At 44.0% G+C, this 23,979-nt stretch overlaps 7 non-coding genes across 7 annotated transcripts; all 7 read right to left on the reverse strand.

Annotated features, from left to right (window-relative positions):
• Positions 1–1,032: 1,032 nt before the first annotated feature.
• trnav-cac (transfer RNA valine (anticodon CAC)) lies at positions 1,033–1,101 on the reverse strand. Its single transcript has one exon. It is a non-coding gene; the product is annotated as a tRNA-Val (tRNA).
• Positions 1,102–4,512: 3,411 nt separating this feature from the next.
• Positions 4,513–4,585, reverse strand: trnav-aac (transfer RNA valine (anticodon AAC)). The gene has a single exon. It is a non-coding gene; the product is annotated as a tRNA-Val (tRNA).
• A 3,405-nt stretch (positions 4,586–7,990) lies between these two features.
• On the reverse strand, positions 7,991–8,059 carry trnav-cac (transfer RNA valine (anticodon CAC)). Its single transcript has one exon. It is a non-coding gene; the product is annotated as a tRNA-Val (tRNA).
• Positions 8,060–11,470: 3,411 nt separating this feature from the next.
• trnav-aac (transfer RNA valine (anticodon AAC)) lies at positions 11,471–11,543 on the reverse strand. Its single transcript has one exon. It is a non-coding gene; the product is annotated as a tRNA-Val (tRNA).
• A 3,406-nt stretch (positions 11,544–14,949) lies between these two features.
• Positions 14,950–15,022, reverse strand: trnav-aac (transfer RNA valine (anticodon AAC)). The gene has a single exon. It is a non-coding gene; the product is annotated as a tRNA-Val (tRNA).
• Positions 15,023–18,429: 3,407 nt separating this feature from the next.
• trnav-aac (transfer RNA valine (anticodon AAC)) lies at positions 18,430–18,502 on the reverse strand. The gene has a single exon. It is a non-coding gene; the product is annotated as a tRNA-Val (tRNA).
• A 3,406-nt stretch (positions 18,503–21,908) lies between these two features.
• trnav-aac (transfer RNA valine (anticodon AAC)) lies at positions 21,909–21,981 on the reverse strand. The gene has a single exon. It is a non-coding gene; the product is annotated as a tRNA-Val (tRNA).
• Positions 21,982–23,979: the final 1,998 nt, after the last annotated feature.

Consider the following 23,979-nt stretch of genomic DNA (forward strand, 5'->3'; position numbering starts at 1 on the left):
TGCATCTCATTTTCAACGCCACCTTGTTCGTGTTCCTGTTACTTGCCGAATGAAGAACAAAATAAAATGATAATTTGGCAGGTCTGCCTGTTTCCTTAGCTTCAGTTACAGAATCAGCTGTGTCCGTCTTTCAGGGAGGCAAAGTACTCCGAGCGGCTCTGCGTGACGCTGAATAGTTATGTTAATCTGCATCAATAAATCCAGGTATGTCTCTGTTACTGACTGAACAAAACACTAATAAATCTGTGAGCGACTGTCATAACTTAAATAACTTTTTCCCCTCTGCGTGTCATGAACCTTCACCCCTTGTCATAATTGCGGCTGCATGTGAAGAGATGGGTTATCAAGGTGCTTAAGACACCAAGAATCTGCTGCAGCAGTGGTTAAATTGAAAAGGATTTTTGCCCCTTTTACCCAAGAAGAAATGTTCAGGAGGAGCAATTTCCCCCAACTTGTTTCCACCGGAGATTCATCATTGCAACTCAAAGAAAGTTTCATTCACTTGGGTGTTCTGTAAGAGCTGCTCGGAGGTTCAGTGACCCGGATATCATGTGCCTACGTTTTGCTGAGCCGGCGCTTGGTTTCTGGAGAGATTTGGCCCGGGTTGTGCTATTTTACCTCCCCGAGATGGCCAGTAACCTGTTGATTGAGGCAGCAGACGCCTCTTGCTGCTGACAGCGAGTAATTGGACAGTGCGGGTCAAAATATTGCAGCGTGCCCCTGTCTCAACGACTGTGGAGCTGGTGAAAGTGAATTGCTGATGTGCTTTTGCCTCGTCTGAAATGAGACTAAGATTCGCTGTTACTTAGCAAGCTCGTGTTGCAGGTTTCTATTCTAATCTGAGCCAAATAAAGTGTCACTGCTCGGTTTTGAGGAACTTTCTGCAGCATCAGGACTAGAAAAAGGAGCGAGTGCAAGGCATCGTGCACACAATGTGCAAGAGAAAGAGGGCTTTGAGAAATTGTGTTGTGTTCATGGGGAATGTCAATGATTGCATATTTCTTGCGAAGAAGTTTGGGTTCGTTTTGAAAATGTTTCTGCCCAGTTTTGAACGGGGGACCTTTTGCGTGTGAGGCAAACGTGATCACCACTACACTACACAAAGTCAACACACTTGCGGCGCTGAGGAAGCTGCAAGTATTGTTAAACTATACAGTCTTAATCGATTTGTGGTGCTTGTTTCATTGAAATGCAATTCCACTGTGACATTTCGCAAGGCTGCAGAGGTATTGACCCAGCCATGGACGATCAGCAGTGCACAACACATCGCCAGTCCATTCAGGCCATCGGACCATTGCCAGTTTTTTCTAAGACTTGCCATTTGGGCCCACTTCCTCAGCTCTGCTTTTGTTTGCCTCTCCTTTCATGCAATTATCCAATTCCCTTTTTTTAAAACTCTCCCTTAAGAAACTATGTTTGTAAGAGGTGCAGCAGCTGCTGCAGTGTTAATGCACAGTGTGCCATCATTGACAAAGATTCCCTTCCCCAACCACACCAAGACATCCACTTGGGATTCTTGCCAAGTTCTGGATTTCATTTCTCATTATTTACTGATTGCACTGACACATATTTGTGTTTTTAAACTCTTTATTTTGATCAAATGAGTCCTTATTTTGCTGGGTTGCTACATGCAATGTGATTACCCTCGCAGTAGAATGCGTAACAGAGGCAGTTATATAATGGGGGCGAAGCTTCACTGCAGCTATATAATGTCCTGGTTGGACCTCACCTGGAGTCCTCTGCATCGTCTGGGCATGCCAATTTATATAGTATACAAATTGTCTTTGGTATACAGGGCAGTTCAGATCCAGAAGACTGTTTGCAGAGTTCAAATGGTTAGATTAGGAAGCCATGTCCCCTCTTCCACAGAGACAGCTGTTGGTTTCCACCTGGTGCCTCACTTGTTTCTGAATTTCAAGCTGTGGAATGAAATCAAGCAACGTAACCCAAGTTTGCAATGCATTCCACGCAATCATCAAACACATCATTCCTGTCTTCCTCACCTTAGCTGCACAGCCCTCGAAACGTTGCAATCCATGTAACACAGTATTTGTTCCAGGTTTAGGCTTTCAGTAGGATTATAATAATATCTGTGCCCTCATCTTGAAATGAGATTCTCAGCAATATCCAACACAAATTGAATTGCATAGATGACAGGCAAATATAAAAAAACAGGTCAGTATGCAACACAATTCCATGGTGCCCATTTTCAGATGCACAATAGTCATCTTTTCCAGCAAATGAAAGAATTTTTCAGTGAATCATTTGCAAAGTCAGAGTTAATGGCATTTGTGCTTTTCTTTCTTCTTGTTTTGCAACATACTGGCGCCTAAATCCAATTCATGTATATTCATGTTTATTGGGGAGACCAAACGCAGACTGGGTGACCGCTTTGCGGAATACGTCGGCTCAGTCCGCAAGCAGGACCCTGAGCTTCCGGTTGCTTGCCATTTCAAGACTGCCCACTGCTCTCATGCTCACATCTCTATCCTGGGATTGCCTCAGTGTTCCAGTGAACATCAACACAAGCTCGAAAAACAGCATCCCGTTGACCGATTAGTTTAGTTTGGTGATACAGCAGTGAAACAGGCCCTTCGGCCCACCGAGTCTGTGCTGACCATCGACCACCCATTTATACTAATCCGACACGAATTCCATATTCCTACCACATCCCCACCTTCCCTATATTTCCCTACCACCTCCCTATACGAGGGGCAATTTATAATGGACAATTAACCTATCAACCAGCCAGTCTTTGGCATGTGGGAGGAAACCGGAGCACCCAGAGGAATTCCACGCAGACACAGGGAGAACTTGCAAACACGACGCAGGCAGTGCCCAGAATTGAAAGCGGGTCGCTGGAGCTGAGAGGCTGCGGTGTGAACCAATGCACACGAAAGCGTGCCGGACTGAATATTGAGTTCAATAATTCCAGAGCATGACGGGGCCCCCATTTTACTTTCATTTTTTGTTATTTTTCATTTTTACATTTTTTACATTTTTTTGTATGTTTATTTTATTTCATCTTAGTTTGTTCAGTTTGCTTCCCCACTGTTTTTTTTCCTGTTTGTACTTGCTGCTGTTCAATTTTCAGTCCATTAACAGTCCTCTCTGTACTAATGCTTTGTCTTTCAACACACCATTAACATATTGTTTGCCTTTGCTCCATGACCTTCTGGTCAGCTATTCTGTGGCCTTGTCCAATCTACACCTTCTCCTTTGTTATCTCTTGCTCCACCCCCGCTTTACTTGCTGCTAACCTTTGACATTTCTAATATTTGCCAGTTCTGAAGAAGGGTCACTGAGCCGAAATGTTAACTCTGCTTCTGTCTCCACAGATGCTGCCAGTCGTGCTGAGTATTTCCAGAATTTCTTGTTTTTATTTCAGATTTCCAGCATCCACAGTATTTTGCTTTTATTCATGTATATTCTTCCTCGGTTCAATATGAAGGAGCGCTTTGATATTGAGCGGAGCCGCAGTGCATCTCATTTTCAACGCCACCTTGTTAGTGTTCCTGTTACTTGCCGAATGAAGAACAAAATAAAATAATAATTTGGCAGGTCTGCCTGTTTCCTTAGCTTCAGTTACAGAATCAGCCGTGTCCGTCTTTAAGGGAGGCAAAGTACTCCTAGCGGCTCTGCGTGACGCTGAATAGTTATGTTAATCTGCATCAATAAATCCAGGTATGTCTCTGTTACTGACTGAACAAAACGCTAATAAATCTGTGAGCGACTGTCATAACTTAAATAACTTTTTCCCCTCTGCGTGTCATGAACCTTCACCCCTTGTCATAATTGCGGCTGCATGTTAAGAGCTGGGTTATCAAGGTGCTTAAGACACCAAGAATCTGCTGCAGCAGTGGTTAAATTGAAAAGGATTTTTGCCCCTTTTACCCAAGAAGAAATGTTCAGGAGGAGCAATTTCCCCCAACTTGTTTCCACCGGAGATTCATCATTGCAACTCAAAGAAAGTTTCAGTCACTTGGGTGTTCTGTAAGAGCTGCTCGGAGGTTCAGTGACCCGGATATCATGTGCCTACGTTTTGCTGAGCCGGTGCTTGGTTGATGGGGAGATTTGGCCCGGGTTGTGCTATTTTACCTCCCCGAGATGGCCAGTAACCTGTTGATTGAGGCAGCAGACTCCACTTGCTGCTGACAGCGAGTAATTGGACAGTGCGGGTCAAAATATTGCAGCGTGCCCCTGTCTCAACGACTGTGGAGCTGGTGAAAGTGAATTGCTGATGTGCTTTTGCCTCGTCTGAAATGAGACTAAGATTCGCTGTTACTTAGCAAGCTCGTGTTGCAGGTTTCTATTCTCATCTGAGCCAAATCAAGTGTCACTGCTCGGTTTTGCGGAACTTTCTGCAGCATCAGGACTAGAAAGAGGAGCGAGTGCAAGGCATTGTGCACACAATGTGCAAGAGAAAGAGGGCTTTGAGAAATTGTGTTGTGTTCATGGGGAATGTCAATGATTGCATCTTTCTTGCGAAGAAGTTTGGGTTCGTTTTGAAAATGTTTCTGCCCAGTTTCGAACTGGGGACCTTTTGCGTGTTAGGCAAACGTGATCACCACTACACTACAGAAACTCAGCACATTGCAGCGTTGAGGAAGCTGCAAGTATTGTTAAACTATACAGTCTTAATCGATTTGTGGTGCTTGTTTCATTGAAATGCAATTCCACTGTGACATTTCGCAAGGCTGCAGAGGTATTGACCCAGCCATGGCCGATCAGCAGTGCACAACACATCGCCAGTCCATTCAGGCCATCGTACCATTGCCAGTTTTTTCAAAGACTTGCCACTTGGGCCCACTTCCTTCGCTCTGCTTTTCTTTGCCTCTCCTTTCATGCAATTATCCAATTCCCTTTTTTTAAAACTCTCCCTTAAGAAACTAAGTTTGTAAGAGGTGCAGCAGCTGCTGCAGTGTTAATGCACAGTGTGCCATCATTGACAAAGATTCCCTTCCCCAACCACACCAAGACATCCACTTGGGATTCTTGCCAACTTCTGGATTTCATTTCTCATTATTTACTGATTGCACTGACACATATTTGTGTTTTTAAACTCTTTATTTTGATCAAATGAGTCCTTATTTTGCTGAGATGCTACATACAATGTGATTACCCTCGCAGTAGAATGCGTAACAGAGGCAGTTATATAATGGGGGCGAAGCTTCACTGCAGCTATATAATGTCCTGGTTGGACCCCACCTGGAGTCCTCTGCATAGTCTGGGCATGCCAATCTATATAGTATACAAATTGGCCTTGGTATACAGGGCAGTTCAGATCCAGCAGAATGTTTGCAGAGTTCAAATGGTTAGATTAGGAAGCCATGTCCCCTCTTCCACAGAGACAGCTGTTGGTTTCCACCTGGTGCCTCACTTGTTTCTGAATTTCAAGGTGTAGAATGAAATCAAGCAACGTAACCCAAGTTTGCAATGCATTCCACGCAATCGTCAAACACATCATTCCTGTCTTCCTCACCTTAGCTGCACAGCCCTCGAAACGTTGCAATCCATGTAACACAGTATTTGTTCCAGGTTTATGCTTTCAGTAGGATTATAATAATATCTGTGCCCTCATCTTGAAATGAGATTCTCAGCAATATCCAACACAAATTGAATTGCATAGATGACAGGCAAATATAGGAAAACAGGTCAGTATGCAACACAATTCCATGGTGCCCATTTTCAGATGCACAATAGTCATCTTTTCCAGCAAATGAAAGAATTTTTCAGTGAATCATTTGCAAAGTCAGAGTTAATGGCATTTGTGCTTTTCTTTCTTCTTGTTTTGCAACATACTGGCGCCTAAATCCAATTCATGTATATTCATGTTTATTGGGGAGACCAAACGCAGACTGGGTGACCGCTTTGCGGAATACGTCGGCTCAGTCCGCAAGCAGGACCCTGAGCTTCCGGTTGCTTGCCATTTCAAGACTGCCCACTGCTCTCATGCTCACATCTCTATCCTGGGATTGCCTCAGTGTTCCAGTGAACATCAACACAAGCTCGAAAAACAGCATCCCGTTGACCGATTAGTTTAGTTTGGTGATACAGCAGTGAAACAGGCCCTTCGGCCCACCGAGTCTGTGCTGACCATCGACCACCCATTTATACTAATCCGACACGAATTCCATATTCCTACCACATCCCCACCTTCCCTATATTTCCCTGCCACCTCCCTATACGAGGGGCAATTTATAATGGCCAATTAACCTATCAAGCAGCCAGTCTTTGGCATGTGGGAGGAAACCGGAGCACCCAGAGGAATCCCACGCAGACACAGGGAGAACTTGCAAACACCACGCAGGCAGTGCCCAGAATTGAAAGCGGGTCGCTGGAGCTGTGAGGCTGCGGTGTGAACCACTGCACACGAGAGCGTGCCGGACTGAATATTGAGTTCAATAATTCCAGAGCATGACGGGGCCCCCATTTTACTTTCATTTTTTGTTATTTTTCATTTTTACATTTTTTACATTTTTTTGTATGTTTATTTTATTTCATTTTAGTTTGTTCAGTTTGCTTACCCACTGTTTTTTTCCTGTTTGTACTTGCTGCTGTTCAATTTTCAGTCCATTAACAGTCCTCTCTGTACTACTGCTTTGTCTTTCAACACACCATTAACATATTGTTTGCCTTTGCTCCATGACCTTCTGGTCAGCTATTCTGTGGCCTTGTCCAATCTACACCTTCTCCTTTGTTATCTCTTGCTCCACCCCCGCTTTACTTGCTTCTAACCTTTGACATTTCTAATATTTGCCAGTTCTGAAGAAGGGTCACTGAGCCGAAATGTTAACTCTGCTTCTGTCTCCACAGATGCTGCCAGTCGTGCTGAGTATTTCCAGAATTTCTTGTTTTTATTTCAGATTTCCAGCATCCACAGTATTTTGCTTTAATTCATGTATATTCTTCCTCGGTTCAATATGAAGGAGCGCTTTGATATTGAGCGGAGCCGCAGTGCATCTCATTTTCAACGCCACCTTGTTAGTGTTCCTGTTACTTGCCGAATGAAGAACAAAATAAAATAATAATTTAGCAGGTCTGCCTGTTTCCTTAGCTTCAGTTACAGAATCAGCCGTGTCCGTCTTTCAGGGAGGCAAAGTACTCCTAGCGGCTCTGCGTGACGCTGAATAGTTATGTTAATCTGCATCAATAAATCCAGGTATGTCTCTGTTACTGACTGAACAAAACGCTAATAAATCTGTGAGCGACTGTCATAACTTAAATAACTTTTTCCCCTCTGCGTGTCATGAACCTTCACCCCTTGTCATAATTGCGGCTGCATGTTAAGAGCTGGGTTATCAAGGTGCTTAAGACACCAAGAATCTGCTGCAGCAGTGGTTAAATTGAAAAGGATTTTTGCCCCTTTTACCCAAGAAGAAATGTTCAGGAGGAGCAATTTCCCCCAACTTGTTTCCACCGGAGATTCATCATTGCAACTCAAAGAAAGTTTCAGTCACTTGGGTGTTCTGTAAGAGCGGCTCGGAGGTTCAGTGACCCGGATATCATGTGCCTACGTTTTGCTGAGCCGGCGCTTGGTTTCTGGAGAGATTTGGCCCGGGTTGTGCTATTTTACCTCCCCGAGATGGCCAGTAACCTGTTGATTGAGGCAGCAGACGCCTCTTGCTGCTGACAGCGAGTAATTGGACAGTGCGGGTCAAAATATTGCAGCGTGCCCCTGTCTCAACGACTGTGGAGCTGGTGAAAGTGAATTGCTGATGTGCTTTTGCCTCGTCTGAAATGAGACTAAGATTCGCTGTTACTTAGCAAGCTCGTGTTGCAGGTTTCTATTCTAATCTGAGCCAAATAAAGTGTCACTGCTCGGTTTTGAGGAACTTTCTGCAGCATCAGGACTAGAAAAAGGAGCGAGTGCAAGGCATCGTGCACACAATGTGCAAGAGAAAGAGGGCTTTGAGAAATTGTGTTGTGTTCATGGGGAATGTCAATGATTGCATATTTCTTGCGAAGAAGTTTGGGTTCGTTTTGAAAATGTTTCTGCCCAGTTTTGAACGGGGGACCTTTTGCGTGTGAGGCAAACGTGATCACCACTACACTACACAAAGTCAACACACTTGCAGCGCTGAGGAAGCTGCAAGTATTGTTAAACTATACAGTCTTAATCGATTTGTGGTGCTTGTTTCATTGAAATGCAATTCCACTGTGACATTTCGCAAGGCTGCAGAGGTATTGACCCAGCCATGGACGATCAGCAGTGCACAACACATCGCCAGTCCATTCAGGCCATCGGACCATTGCCAGTTTTTTCTAAGACTTGCCATTTGGGCCCACTTCCTCAGCTCTGCTTTTGTTTGCCTCTCCTTTCATGCAATTATCCAATTCCCTTTTTTTAAAACTCTCCCTTAAGAAACTATGTTTGTAAGAGGTGCAGCAGCTGCTGCAGTGTTAATGCACAGTGTGCCATCATTGACAAAGATTCCCTTCCCCAACCACACCAAGACATCCACTTGGGATTCTTGCCAAGTTCTGGATTTCATTTCTCATTATTTACTGATTGCACTGACACATATTTGTGTTTTTAAACTCTTTATTTTGATCAAATGAGTCCTTATTTTGCTGGGTTGCTACATGCAATGTGATTACCCTCGCAGTAGAATGCGTAACAGAGGCAGTTATATAATGGGGGCGAAGCTTCACTGCAGCTATATAATGTCCTGGTTGGACCTCACCTGGAGTCCTCTGCATCGTCTGGGCATGCCAATTTATATAGTATACAAATTGTCTTTGGTATACAGGGCAGTTCAGATCCAGAAGACTGTTTGCAGAGTTCAAATGGTTAGATTAGGAAGCCATGTCCCCTCTTCCACAGAGACAGCTGTTGGTTTCCACCTGGTGCCTCACTTGTTTCTGAATTTCAAGCTGTGGAATGAAATCAAGCAACGTAACCCAAGTTTGCAATGCATTCCACGCAATCATCAAACACATCATTCCTGTCTTCCTCACCTTAGCTGCACAGCCCTCGAAACGTTGCAATCCATGTAACACAGTATTTGTTCCAGGTTTAGGCTTTCAGTAGGATTATAATAATATCTGTGCCCTCATCTTGAAATGAGATTCTCAGCAATATCCAACACAAATTGAATTGCATAGATGACAGGCAAATATAAAAAAACAGGTCAGTATGCAACACAATTCCATGGTGCCCATTTTCAGATGCACAATAGTCATCTTTTCCAGCAAATGAAAGAATTTTTCAGTGAATCATTTGCAAAGTCAGAGTTAATGGCATTTGTGCTTTTCTTTCTTCTTGTTTTGCAACATACTGGCGCCTAAATCCAATTCATGTATATTCATGTTTATTGGGGAGACCAAACGCAGACTGGGTGACCGCTTTGCGGAATACGTCGGCTCAGTCCGCAAGCAGGACCCTGAGCTTCCGGTTGCTTGCCATTTCAAGACTGCCCACTGCTCTCATGCTCACATCTCTATCCTGGGATTGCCTCAGTGTTCCAGTGAACATCAACACAAGCTCGAAAAACAGCATCCCGTTGACCGATTAGTTTAGTTTGGTGATACAGCAGTGAAACAGGCCCTTCGGCCCACCGAGTCTGTGCTGACCATCGACCACCCATTTATACTAATCCGACACGAATTCCATATTCCTACCACATCCCCACCTTCCCTATATTTCCCTACCACCTCCCTATACGAGGGGCAATTTATAATGGACAATTAACCTATCAACCAGCCAGTCTTTGGCATGTGGGAGGAAACCGGAGCACCCAGAGGAATTCCACGCAGACACAGGGAGAACTTGCAAACACGACGCAGGCAGTGCCCAGAATTGAAAGCGGGTCGCTGGAGCTGAGAGGCTGCGGTGTGAACCAATGCACACGAAAGCGTGCCGGACTGAATATTGAGTTCAATAATTCCAGAGCATGACGGGGCCCCCATTTTACTTTCATTTTTTGTTATTTTTCATTTTTACATTTTTTACATTTTTTTGTATGTTTATTTTATTTCATCTTAGTTTGTTCAGTTTGCTTCCCCACTGTTTTTTTTCCTGTTTGTACTTGCTGCTGTTCAATTTTCAGTCCATTAACAGTCCTCTCTGTACTAATGCTTTGTCTTTCAACACACCATTAACATATTGTTTGCCTTTGCTCCATGACCTTCTGGTCAGCTATTCTGTGGCCTTGTCCAATCTACACCTTCTCCTTTGTTATCTCTTGCTCCACCCCCGCTTTACTTGCTGCTAACCTTTGACATTTCTAATATTTGCCAGTTCTGAAGAAGGGTCACTGAGCCGAAATGTTAACTCTGCTTCTGTCTCCACAGATGCTGCCAGTCGTGCTGAGTATTTCCAGAATTTCTTGTTTTTATTTCAGATTTCCAGCATCCACAGTATTTTGCTTTTATTCATGTATATTCTTCCTCGGTTCAATATGAAGGAGCGCTTTGATATTGAGCGGAGCCGCAGTGCATCTCATTTTCAACGCCACCTTGTTAGTGTTCCTGTTACTTGCCGAATGAAGAACAAAATAAAATAATAATTTGGCAGGTCTGCCTGTTTCCTTAGCTTCAGTTACAGAATCAGCCGTGTCCGTCTTTAAGGGAGGCAAAGTACTCCTAGCGGCTCTGCGTGACGCTGAATAGTTATGTTAATCTGCATCAATAAATCCAGGTATGTCTCTGTTACTGACTGAACAAAACGCTAATAAATCTGTGAGCGACTGTCATAACTTAAATAACTTTTTCCCCTCTGCGTGTCATGAACCTTCACCCCTTGTCATAATTGCGGCTGCATGTTAAGAGCTGGGTTATCAAGGTGCTTAAGACACCAAGAATCTGCTGCAGCAGTGGTTAAATTGAAAAGGATTTTTGCCCCTTTTACCCAAGAAGAAATGTTCAGGAGGAGCAATTTCCCCCAACTTGTTTCCACCGGAGATTCATCATTGCAACTCAAAGAAAGTTTCAGTCACTTGGGTGTTCTGTAAGAGCTGCTCGGAGGTTCAGTGACCCGGATATCATGTGCCTACGTTTTGCTGAGCCGGTGCTTGGTTGATGGGGAGATTTGGCCCGGGTTGTGCTATTTTACCTCCCCGAGATGGCCAGTAACCTGTTGATTGAGGCAGCAGACGCCACTTGCTGCTGACAGCGAGTAATTGGACAGTGCGGGTCAAAATATTGCAGCGTGCCCCTGTCTCAACGATTGTGGAGCTGGTGAAAGTGAATTGCTGATGTGCTTTTGCCTCGTCTGAAATGAGACTAAGATTCGCTGTTACTTAGCAAGCTCGTGTTGCAGGTTTCTATTCTCATCTGAGCCAAATCAAGTGTCACTGCTCGGTTTTGCGGAACTTTCTGCAGCATCAGGACTAGAAAGAGGAGCGAGTGCAAGGCATTGTGCACACAATGTGCAAGAGAAAGAGGGCTTTGAGAAATTGTGTTGTGTTCATGGGGAATGTCAATGATTGCATATTTCTTGCGAAGAAGTTTGGGTTCGTTTTGAAAATGTTTCTGCCCAGTTTCGAACTGGAGACCTTTTGCGTGTTAGGCAAACGTGATCATCACTACACTACAGAAACTCAACTCGTTACAGCGCTGAGGAAGCTGCAAGTATTGTTAAACTATACAGTCTTAATCAATTTGTGGTGCTTGTTTCATTGAAATGCAATTCCACTGTGACATTTCGCAAGGCTGCAGAGGTATTGACCCAGCCATGGACGATCAGCAGTGCACAACACATCGCCAGTCCATTCAGGCCATCGTACCATTGCCAGTTTTTTCAAAGACTTGCCACTTGGGCCCACTTCCTTAGCTCTGCTTTTCTTTGCCTCTCCTTTCATGCAATTATCCAATTCCCTTTTTTTAAAACTCTCCCTTAAGAAACTAAGTTTGTAAGAGGTGCAGCAGCTGCTGCAGTGTTAATGCACAGTGTGCCATCATTGACAAAGATTCCCTTCCCCAACCACACCAAGACATCCACTTGGGATTCTTGCCAACTTCTGGATTTCATTTCCCATTATTTACTGATTGCACTGACACATATTTGTGTTTTTAAACTCTTTAGTTTGATCAAATGAGTCCTTATTTTGCTGAGATGCTACAAACAATGTGATTACCCTCGCAGTAGAATGCGTAACAGAGGCAGTTATATAATGGGGGCGAAGCTTCACTGCAGCTATATAATGTCCTGGTTGGACCCCACCTGGAGTCCTCTGCATAGTCTGGGCATGCCAATTTATATAGTATACAAATTGGCCTTGGTATACAGGGCAGTTCAGATCCAGCAGAATGTTTGCAGAGTTCAAATGGTTAGATTAGGAAGCCATGTCCCCTCTTCCACAGAGACAGCTGTTGGTTTCCACCTGGTGCCTCACTTGTTTCTGAATTTCAAGGTGTAGAATGAAATCAAGCAACGTAACCCAAGTTTGCAATGCATTCCACGCAATCGTCAAACACATCATTCCTGTCTTCCTCACCTTAGCTGCACAACCCTCGAAACGTTGCAATCCATGTAACACAGTATTTGTTCCAGGTTTAGGCTTTCAGTAGGATTATAATAATATCTGTGCCCTCATCTTGAAATGAGATTCTCAGCAATATCCAACACAAATTGAATTGCATAGATGACAGGCAAATATAGGAAAACAGGTCAGTATGCAACACAATTCCATGGTGCCCATTTTCAGATGCACAATAGTCATCTTTTCCAGCAAATGAAAGAATTTTTCAGTGAATCATTTGCAAAGTCAGAGTTAATGGCATTTGTGCTTTTCTTTCTTCTTGTTTTGCAACATACTGGCGCCTAAATCCAATTCATGTATATTCATGTTTATTGGGGAGACCAAACGCAGACTGGGTGACCGCTTTGCGGAATACGTCGGCTCAGTCCGCAAGCAGGACCCTGAGCTTCCGGTTGCTTGCCATTTCAAGACTGCCCACTGCTCTCATGCTCACATCTCTATCCTGGGATTGCCTCAGTGTTCCAGTGAACATCAACACAAGCTCGAAAAACAGCATCCCGTTGACCGATTAGTTTAGTTTGGTGATACAGCAGTGAAACAGGCCCTTCGGCCCACCGAGTCTGTGCTGACCATCGACCACCCATTTATACTAATCCGACACGAATTCCATATTCCTACCACATCCCCACCTTCCCTATATTTCCCTACCACCTCCCTATACGAGGGGCAATTTATAATGGCCAATTAACCTATCAAGCAGCCAGTCTTTGGCATGTGGGAGGAAACCGGAGCACCCAGAGGAATCCCACGCAGACACAGGGAGAACTTGCAAACACCACGCAGGCAGTGCCCAGAATTGAAAGCGGGTCGCTGGAGCTGTGAGGCTGCGGTGTGAACCACTGCACACGAGAGCGTGCCGGGCTGAATATTGAGTTCAATAATTCCAGAGCATGACGGGGCCCCCATTTTACTTTCATTTTTTGTTATTTTTCATTTTTACATTTTTTACATTTTTTTGTATGTTTATTTTATTTCATCTTAGTTTGTTCAGTTTGCTTACCCAGTGTTTTTTTTCCTGTTTGTACTTGCTGCTGTTCAATTTTCAGTCCATTAACAGTCCTCTCTGTACTAATGCTTTGTCTTTCAACACACCATTAACATATTGTTTGCCTTTGCTCCATGACCTTCTGGTCAGCTATTCTGTGGCCTTGTCCAATCTACACCTTCTCCTTTGTTATCTCTTGCTCCACCCCCGCTTTACTTGCTTCTAACCTTTGACATTTCTAATATTTGCCAGTTCTGAAGAAGGGTCACTGAGCCAAAATGTTAACTCATCTTCTGTCTCCACAGATGCTGCCAGTCGTGCTGAGTATTTCCAGAATTTCTTGTTTTTATTTCAGATTTCCAGCATCCACAGTATTTTGCTTCAATTCATGTATATTCTTCCTCGGTTCAATATGAAGGAGCGCTTTGATATTGAGCGGAGCCGCAGTGCATCTCATTTTCAACGCCACCTTGTTAGTGTTCCTGTTACTTGCCGAATGAAGAACAAAATAAAATAATAATTTGGCAGGTCTGCCTGTTTCCTTAGCTTCAGTTACAGAATCAGCCGTGTCCGTCTTTAAGGGAGGCAAAGTACTCCCAGCGGCTCTGCGTGACGCTGAATAGTTATGTTAATCTGCATCAATAAATCCAGGTATATCTCTGTTACTGACTGAACAAAACGCTAATAAATCTGTGAGCGACTGTCATAACTTAAATAACTTTTTCCCCTCTGCGTGTCATGAACCTTCACCCCTTGTCATAATTGCGGCTGCATGTTAAGAGCTGGGTTATCAAGGTGCTGAAGACACCAAGAATCTGCTGCAGCAGTGGTTAAATTGAAAAGGATTTTTGCCCCTTTTACCCAAGAAGAAATGTTCAGGAGGAGCAATTTCCCCCAACTTGTTTCCACCGGAGATTCATCATTGCAACTCAAAGAAAGTTTCAGTCACTTGGGTGTTCTGTAAGAGCTGCTCGGAGGTTCAGTGACCCGGATATCATGTGCCTACGTTTTGCTGAGCTGGTGCTTGGTTGATGGGGAGATTTGGCCCGGGTTGTGCTATTTTACCTCCCCGAGATGGCCAGTAACCTGTTGATTGAGGCAGCAGACGCCACTTGCTGCTGACAGCGAGTAATTGGACAGTGCGGGTCAAAATATTGCAGCGTGCCCCTGTCTCAACGACTGTGGAGCTGGTGAAAGTGAATTGCTGATGTGCTTTTGCCTCGTCTGAAATGAGACTAAGATTCGCTGTTACTTAGCAAGCTCGTGTTGCAGGTTTCTATTCTCATCTGAGCCAAATCAAGTGTCACTGCTCGGTTTTGCGGAACTTTCTGCAGCATCAGGACTAGAAAGAGGAGCGAGTGCAAGGCATTGTGCACACAATGTGCAAGAGAAAGAGGGCTTTGAGAAATTGTGTTGTGTTCATGGGGAATGTCAATGATTGCATATTTCTTGCGAAGAAGTTTGGGTTCGTTTTGAAAATGTTTGTGCCCAGTTTCGAACTGGGGACCTTTTGCGCGTTAGGCAAACGTGATCACCACTACACTACAGAAACTCAACACACTTACAGCGCTGAGGAAGCTGCAAGTATTGTTAAACTATACAGTCTTAATCGATTTGTGGTGCTTGTTTCATTGAAATGCAATTCCACTGTGACATTTCGCAAGGCTGCAGAGGTATTGACCCAGCCATGGACGATCAGCAGTGCACAACACATCGCCAGTCCATTCAGGCCATCGTACCATTGCCAGTTTTTTCAAAGACTTGCCACTTGGGCCCACTTCCTTTGCTCTGCTTTTCTTTGCCTCTCCTTTCATGCAATTATCCAATTCCCTTTTTTAAAAACTCTCCCTTAAGAAACTAAGTTTGTAAGAGGTGCAGCAGCTGCTGCAGTGTTAATGCACAGTGTGCCATCATTGACAAAGATTCCCTTCCCCAACCACACCAAGACATCCACTTGGGATTCTTGCCAACTTCTGGATTTCATTTCTCATTATTTACTGATTGCACTGACACATATTTGTGTTTTTAAACTCTTTATTTTGATCAAATGAGTCCTTATTTTGCTGAGTTGCTACATACAATGTGATTACCCTCGCAGTAGAATGCGTAACAGAGGCAGTTATATAATGGGGGAGAAGCTTCACTGCAGCTATATAATGTCCTGGTTGGACCCCACCTGGAGTCCTCTGCATAGTCTGGGCATGCCAATCTATATAGTATACAAATTGGCCTTGGTATACAGGGCAGTTCAGATCCAGCAGAATGTTTGCAGAGTTCAAATGGTTAGATTAGGAAGCCATGTCCCCTCTTCCACAGAGACAGCTGTTGGTTTCCACCTGGTGCCTCACTTGTTTCTGAATTTCAAGGTGTAGAATGAAATCAAGCAACGTAACCCAAGTTTGCAATGCATTCCACGCAATCATCAAACACATCATTCCTGTCTTCCTCACCTTAGCTGCACAGCCCTCGAAACGTTGCAATCCATGTAACACAGTATTTGTTCCAGGTTTATGCTTTCAGTAGGATTATAATAATATCTGTGCCCTCATCTTGAAATGAGATTCTCAGCAATATCCAACACAAATTGAATTGCATAGATGACAGGCAAATATAGGAAAACAGGTCAGTATGCAACACAATTCCATGGTGCCCATTTTCAGATGCACAATAGTCATCTTTTCCAGCAAATGAAAGAATTTTTCAGTGAATCATTTGCAAAGTCAGAGTTAATGGCATTTGTGCTTTTCTTTCTTCTTGTTTTGCAACATACTGGCGCCTAAATCCAATTCATGTATATTCATGTTTATTGGGGAGACCAAACACAGACTGGGTGACCGCTTTGCGGAATACGTCGGCTCAGTCCGCAAGCAGGACCCTGAGCTTCCGGTTGCTTGCCATTTCAAGACTGCCCACTGCTCTCATGCTCACATCTCTATCCTGGGATTGCCTCAGTGTTCCAGTGAACATCAACACAAGCTCGAAAAATAGCATCCCGTTGACCGATTAGTTTAGTTTGGTGATACAGCAGTGAAACAGGCCCTTCGGCCCACCGAGTCTGTGCTGACCATCGACCACCCATTTATACTAATCCGACACGAATTCCATATTCCTACCACATCCCCACCTTCCCTATATTTCCCTGCCACCTCCCTATACGAGGGGCAATTTATAATGGCCAATTAACCTATCAAGCAGCCAGTCTTTGGCATGTGGGAGGAAACCGGAGCACCCAGAGGAATCCCACGCAGACACAGGGAGAACTTGCAAACACCACGCAGGCAGTGCCCAGAATTGAAAGCGGGTCGCTGGAGCTGTGAGGCTGCGGTGTGAACCACTGCACACGAGAGCGTGCCGGACTGAATATTGAGTTCAATAATTCCAGAGCATGACGGGGCCCCCATTTTACTTTCATTTTTTGTTATTTTTCATTTTTACATTTTTTACATTTTTTTGTATGTTTATTTTATTTCATCTTCGTTTGTTCAGTTTGCTTACCCACTGTTTTTTTTCCTGTTTGTACTTGCTGCTGTTCAATTTTCAGTCCATTAACAGTCCTCTCTGTACTAATGCTTTGTCTTTCAAAACACCATTAACATATTGTTTGCCTTTGCTCCATGACCTTCTGGTCAGCTATTCTGTGGCCTTGTCCAATCTACACCTTCTCCTTTGTTATCTCTTGCTCCACCCCCGCTTTACTTGCTTCTAACCTTTGACATTTCTAATATTTGCCAGTTCTGAAGAAGGGTCACTGAGCCGAAATGTTAACTCTGCTTCTGTCTCCACAGATGCTGCCAGTCGTGCTGAGTATTTCCAGAATTTCTTGTTTTTATTTCAGATTTCCAGCATCCACAGTATTTTGCTTTAATTCATGTATATTCTTCCTCGGTTCAATATGAAGGAGCGCTTTGATATTGAGCGGAGCCGCAGTGCATCTCATTTTCAACGCCACCTTGTTAGTGTTCCTGTTACTTGCCGAATGAAGAACTAAATAAAATAATAATTTGGCAGGTCTGCCTGTTTCCTTAGCTTCAGTTACAGAATCAGCCGTGTCCGTCTTTAAGGGAGGCAAAGTACTCCTAGCGGCTCTGCGTGACGCTGAATAGTTATGTTAATCTGCATCAATAAATCCAGGTATGTCTCTGTTACTGACTGAACAAAACGCTAATAAATCTGTGAGCGACTGTCATAACTTAAATAACTTTTTCCCCTCTGCGTGTCATGAACCTTCACCCCTTGTCATAATTGCGGCTGCATGTTAAGAGCTGGGTTATCAAGGTGCTTCAGACACCAAGAATCTGCTGCAGCAGTGGTTAAATTGAAAAGGATTTTTGCCCCTTTTACCCAAGAAGAAATGTTCAGGAGGAGCAATTTCCCCCAACTTGTTTCCACCCGAGATTCATCATTGCAACTCAAAGAAAGTTTCAGTCACTTGGGTGTTCTGTAAGAGCTGCTCGGAGGTTCAGTGACCCGGATATCATGTGCCTACGTTTTGCTGAGCCGGTGCTTGGTTGATGGGGAGATTTGGCCCGGGTTGTGCTATTTTACCTCCCCGAGATGGCCAGTAACCTGTTGATTGAGGCAGCAGACTCCACTTGCTGCTGACAGCGAGTAATTGGACAGTGCGGGTCAAAATATTGCAGCGTGCCCCTGTCTCAACGACTGTGGAGCTGGTGAAAGTGAATTGCTGATGTGCTTTTGCCTCGTCTGAAATGAGACTAAGATTCGCTGTTACTTAGCAAGCTCGTGTTGCAGGTTTCTATTCTCATCTGAGCCAAATCAAGTGTAACTGCTCGGTTTTGCGGAACTTTCTGCAGCATCAGGACTAGAAAGAGGAGCGAGTGCAAGGCATTGTGCACACAATGTGCAAGAGAAAGAGGGCTTTGAGAAATTGTGTTGTGTTCATGGGGAATGTCAATGATTGCATATTTCTTGCGAAGAAGTTTGGGTTCGTTTTGAAAATGTTTCTGCCCAGTTTCGAACTGGGGACCTTTTGCGTGTTAGGCAAACATGATCATCACTACACTACAGAAACTCAACGCGTTACAGTGCTGAGGAAGCTGCAAGTATTGTTAAACTATTCAGTCTTAATCGATTTGTGGTGCTTGTTTCATTGAAATGCAATTCCACTGTGACATTTCGCAAGGCTGCAGAGGTATTGACCCAGCCATGGACGATCAGCAGTGCACAACACATCGCCAGTCCATTCAGGCCATCGTACCATTGCCAGTTTTTTCAAAGACTTGCCACTTGGGCCCACTTCCTTATCTCTGCTTTTCTTTGCCTCTCCTTTCATGCAATTATCCAATTCCCTTTTTTTAAAACTCTCCCTTAAGAAACTAAGTTTGTAAGAGGTGCAGCAGCTGCTGCAGTGTTAATGCACAGTGTGCCATCATTGACAAAGATTCCCTTCCCCAACCACACCAAGACATCCACTTGGGATTCTTGCCAACTTCTGGATTTCATTTCCCATTATTTACTGATTGCACTGACACATATTTGTGTTTTTAAACTCTTTAGTTTGATCAAATGAGTCCTTATTTTGCTGAGATGCTACAAACAATGTGATTACCCTCGCAGTAGAATGCGTAACAGAGGCAGTTATATAATGGGGGCGAAGCTTCACTGCAGCTATATAATGTCCTGGTTGGACCCCACCTGGAGTCCTCTGCATAGTCTGGGCATGCCAATTTATATAGTATACAAATTGGCCTTGGTATACAGGGCAGTTCAGATCCAGCAGAATGTTTGCAGAGTTCAAATGGTTAGATTAGGAAGCCATGTCCCCTCTTCCACAGAGACAGCTGTTGGTTTCCACCTGGTGCCTCACTTGTTTCTGAATTTCAAGGTGTAGAATGAAATCAAGCAACGTAACCCAAGTTTGCAATGCATTCCACGCAATCGTCAAACACATCATTCCTGTCTTCCTCACCTTAGCTGCACAACCCTCGAAACGTTGCAATCCATGTAACACAGTATTTGTTCCAGGTTTAGGCTTTCAGTAGGATTATAATAATATCTGTGCCCTCATCTTGAAATGAGATTCTCAGCAATATCCAACACAAATTGAATTGCATAGATGACAGGCAAATATAGGAAAACAGGTCAGTATGCAACACAATTCCATGGTGCCCATTTTCAGATGCACAATAGTCATCTTTTCCAGCAAATGAAAGAATTTTTCAGTGAATCATTTGCAAAGTCAGAGTTAATGGCATTTGTGCTTTTCTTTCTTCTTGTTTTGCAACATACTGGCGCCTAAATCCAATTCATGTATATTCATGTTTATTGGGGAGACCAAACGCAGACTGGGTGACCGCTTTGCGGAATACGTCGGCTCAGTCCGCAAGCAGGACCCTGAGCTTCCGGTTGCTTGCCATTTCAAGACTGCCCACTGCTCTCATGCTCACATCTCTATCCTGGGATTGCCTCAGTGTTCCAGTGAACATCAACACAAGCTCGAAAAACAGCATCCCGTTGACCGATTAGTTTAGTTTGGTGATACAGCAGTGAAACAGGCCCTTCGGCCCACCGAGTCTGTGCTGACCATCGACCACCCATTTATACTAATCCGACACGAATTCCATATTCCTACCACATCCCCACCTTCCCTATATTTCCCTACCACCTCCCTATACGAGGGGCAATTTATAATGGCCAATTAACCTATCAACCAGCCAGTCTTTGGCATGTGGGAGGAAACCGGAGCACCCAGAGGAATCCCACGCAGACACAGGGAGAACTTGCAAACACCACGCAGGCAGTGCCCAGAATTGAAAGCGGGTCGCTGGAGCTGTGAGGCTGCGGTGTGAACCGCTGCACACGAGAGCGTGCCGGGCTGAATATTGAGTTCAATAATTCCAGAGCATGACGGGGCCCCCATTTTACTTTCATTTTTTGTTATTTTTCATTTTTACATTTTTTACATTTTTTTGTATGTTTATTTTATTTCATCTTAGTTTGTTCAGTTTGCTTACCCAGTGTTTTTTTTCCTGTTTGTACTTGCTGCTCTTCAATTTTCAGTCCATTAACAGTCCTCTCTGTACCAATGCTTTGTCTTTCAACACACCATTAACATATTGTTTGCCTTTGCTCCATGACCTTCTGGTCAGCTATTCTGTGGCCTTGTCCAATCTACACCTTCTCCTTTGTTATCTCTTGCTCCACCCCCGCTTTACTTGCTTCTAACCTTTGACATTTCTAATATTTGCCAGTTCTGAAGAAGGGTCACTGAGCCGAAATGTTAACTCTGCTTCTGTCTCCACAGATGCTGCCAGTCGTGCTGAGTATTTCCAGAATTTCTTGTTTTTATTTCAGATTTCCAGCATCCACAGTATTTTGCTTTAATTCATGTATATTCTTCCTCGGTTCAATATGAAGGAGCGCTTTGATATTGAGCGGAGCCGCAGTGCATCTCATTTTCAACGCCACCTTGTTAGTGTTCCTGTTACTTGCCGAATGAAGAACAAAATAAAATAATAATTTGGCAGGTCTGCCTGTTTCCTTAGCTTCAGTTACAGAATCAGCCGTGTCCGTCTTTAAGGGAGGCAAAGTACTCCTAGCGGCTCTGCGTGACGCTGAATAGTTATGTTAATCTGCATCAATAAATCCAGGTATGTCTCTGTTACTGACTGAACAAAACGCTAATAAATCTGTGAGCGACTGTCATAACTTAAATAACTTTTTCCCCTCTGCGTGTCATGAACCTTCACCCCTTGTCATAATTGCGGCTGCATGTTAAGAGCTGGGTTATCAAGGTGCTGAAGACACCAAGAATCTGCTGCAGCAGTGGTTAAATTGAAAAGGATTTTTGCCCCTTTTACCCAAGAAGAAATGTTCAGGAGGAGCAATTTCCCCCAACTTGTTTCCACCGGAGATTCATCATTGCAACTCAAAGAAAGTTTCAGTCACTTGGGTGTTCTGTAAGAGCTGCTCGGAGGTTCAGTGACCCGGATATCATGTGCCTACGTTTTGCTGAGCCGGTGCTTGGTTGATGGGGAGATTTGGCCCGGGTTGTGCTCTTTTACCTCCCCGAGATGGCCAGTAACCTGTTGATTCAGGCAGCAGACGCCACTTGCTGCTGACAGCGAGTAATTGGACAGTGCGGGTCAAAATATTGCAGCGTGCCCCTGTCTCAACGACTGTGGAGCTGGTGAAAGTGAATTGCTGATGTGCTTTTGCCTCGTCTGAAATGAGACTAAGATTCGCTGTTACTTAGCAAGCTCGTGTTGCAGGTTTCTATTCTCATCAAAGCCAAATCAAGTGTCACTGCTCGGTTTTGCGGAACGTTCTGCAGCATCAGGACTAGAAAGAGGAGCGAGTGCAAGGCATTGTGCACACAATGTGCAAGAGAAAGAGGGCTTTGAGAAATTGTGTTGTGTTCATGGGGAATGTCAATGATTGCATATTTCTTGCGAAGAAGTTTGGGTTCGTTTTGAAAATGTTTCTGCCCAGTTTCGAACTGGGGACCTTTTGCGCGTTAGGCAAACGTGATCACCACTACACTACAGAAACTCAACACACTTACAGCGCTGAGGAAGCTGCAAGTATTGTTAAAATATACAGTCTTAATCGATTTGTGGTGCTTGTTTCATTGAAATGCAATTCCACTGTGACATTTCGCAAGGCTGCAGAGGTATTGACCCAGCCATGGACGATCAGCAGTGCACAACACATCGCCAGTCCATTCAGGCCATCGTACCATTGCCAGTTTTTTCAAAGACTTGCCACTTGGGCCCACTTCCTTTGCTCTGCTTTTCTTTGCCTCTCCTTTCATGCAATTATCCAATTCCCTTTTTTTAAAACTCTCCCTTAAGAAACTAAGTTTGTAAGAGGTGCAGCAGCTGCTGCAGTGTTAATGCACAGTGTGCCATCATTGACAAAGATTCCCTTCCCCAACCACACCAAGACATCCACTTGGGATTCTTGCCAACTTCTGGATTTCATTTCTCATTATTTACTGATTGCACTGACACATATTTGTGTTTTTAAACTCTTTATTTTGATCAAATGAGTCCTTATTTTGCTGAGTTGCAACATACAATGTGATTACCCTCGCAGTAGAATGCGTAACAGAGGCAGTTATATAATGGGGGTGAAGCTTCACTGCAGCTATATAATGTCCTGGTTGGACCCCACCTGGAGTCCTCTGCATAGTCTGGGCATGCCAATCTATATAGTATACAAATTGGCCTTGGTATACAGGGCAGTTCAGATCCAGCAGAATGTTTGCAGAGTTCAAATGGTTAGATTAGGAAGCCATGTCCCCTCTTCCACAGAGACAGCTGTTGGTTTCCACCTGGTGCCTCACTTGTTTCTGAATTTCAAGGTGTAGAATGAAATCAAGCAACGTAACCCAAGTTTGCAATGCATTCCACGCAATCATCAAACACATCATTCCTGTCTTCCTCACCTTAGCTGCACAGCCCTCGAAACGTTGCAATCCATGTAACACAGTATTTGTTCCAGGTTTATGCTTTCAGTAGGATTATAATAATATCTGTGCCCTCATCTTGAAATGAGATTCTCAGCAATATCCAACACAAATTGAATTGCATAGATGACAGGCAAATATAGGAAAACAGGTCAGTATGCAACACAATTCCATGGTGCCCATTTTCAGATGCACAATAGTCATCTTTTCCAGCAAATGAAAGAATTTTTCAGTGAATCATTTGCAAAGTCAGAGTTAATGGCATTTGTGCTTTTCTTTCTTCTTGTTTTGCAACATACTGGCGCCTAAATCCAATTCATGTATATTCATGTTTATTGGGGAGACCAAACGCAGACTGGGTGACCGCTTTGCGGAATACGTCGGCTCAGTCCGCAAGCAGGACCCTGAGCTTCCGGTTGCTTGCCATTTCAAGACTGCCCACTGCTCTCATGCTCACATCTCTATCCTGGGATTGCCTCAGTGTTCCAGTGAACATCAACACAAGCTCGAAAAATAGCATCCCGTTGACCGATTAGTTTAGTTTGGTGATACAGCAGTGAAACAGGCCCTTCGGCCCACCGAGTCTGTGCTGACCATCGACCACCCATTTATACTAATCCGACACGAATTCCATATTCCTACCACATCCCCACCTTCCCAATATTTCCCTACCACCTCCCTATACGAGGGGCAATTTATAATGGCCAATTAACCTATCAAGCAGCCAGTCTTTGGCATGTGGGAGGAAACCGGAGCACCCAGAGGAATCCCACGCAGACACAGGGAGAACTTGCAAACACCACGCAGGCAGTGCCCAGAATTGAAAGCGGGTCGCTGGAGCTGTGAGGCTGCGGTGTGAACCACTGCACACGAGAGCGTGCCGGACTGAATATTGAGTTCAATAATTCCAGAGCATGACGGGGCCCCCATTTTACTTTCATTTTTTGTTATTTTTCATTTTTACATTTTTTACATTTTTTTGTATGTTTATTTTATTTCATCTTAGTTTGTTCAGTTTGCTTACCCACTGTTTTTTTTCCTGTTTGTACTTGCTGCTGTTCAATTTTCAGTCCATTAAC

The sequence above is a fragment of the Heterodontus francisci genome, chromosome 22, assembly GCF_036365525.1.
Source record: "Heterodontus francisci isolate sHetFra1 chromosome 22, sHetFra1.hap1, whole genome shotgun sequence".
Classification (NCBI taxonomy): Eukaryota; Metazoa; Chordata; class Chondrichthyes; order Heterodontiformes; family Heterodontidae; genus Heterodontus; species Heterodontus francisci.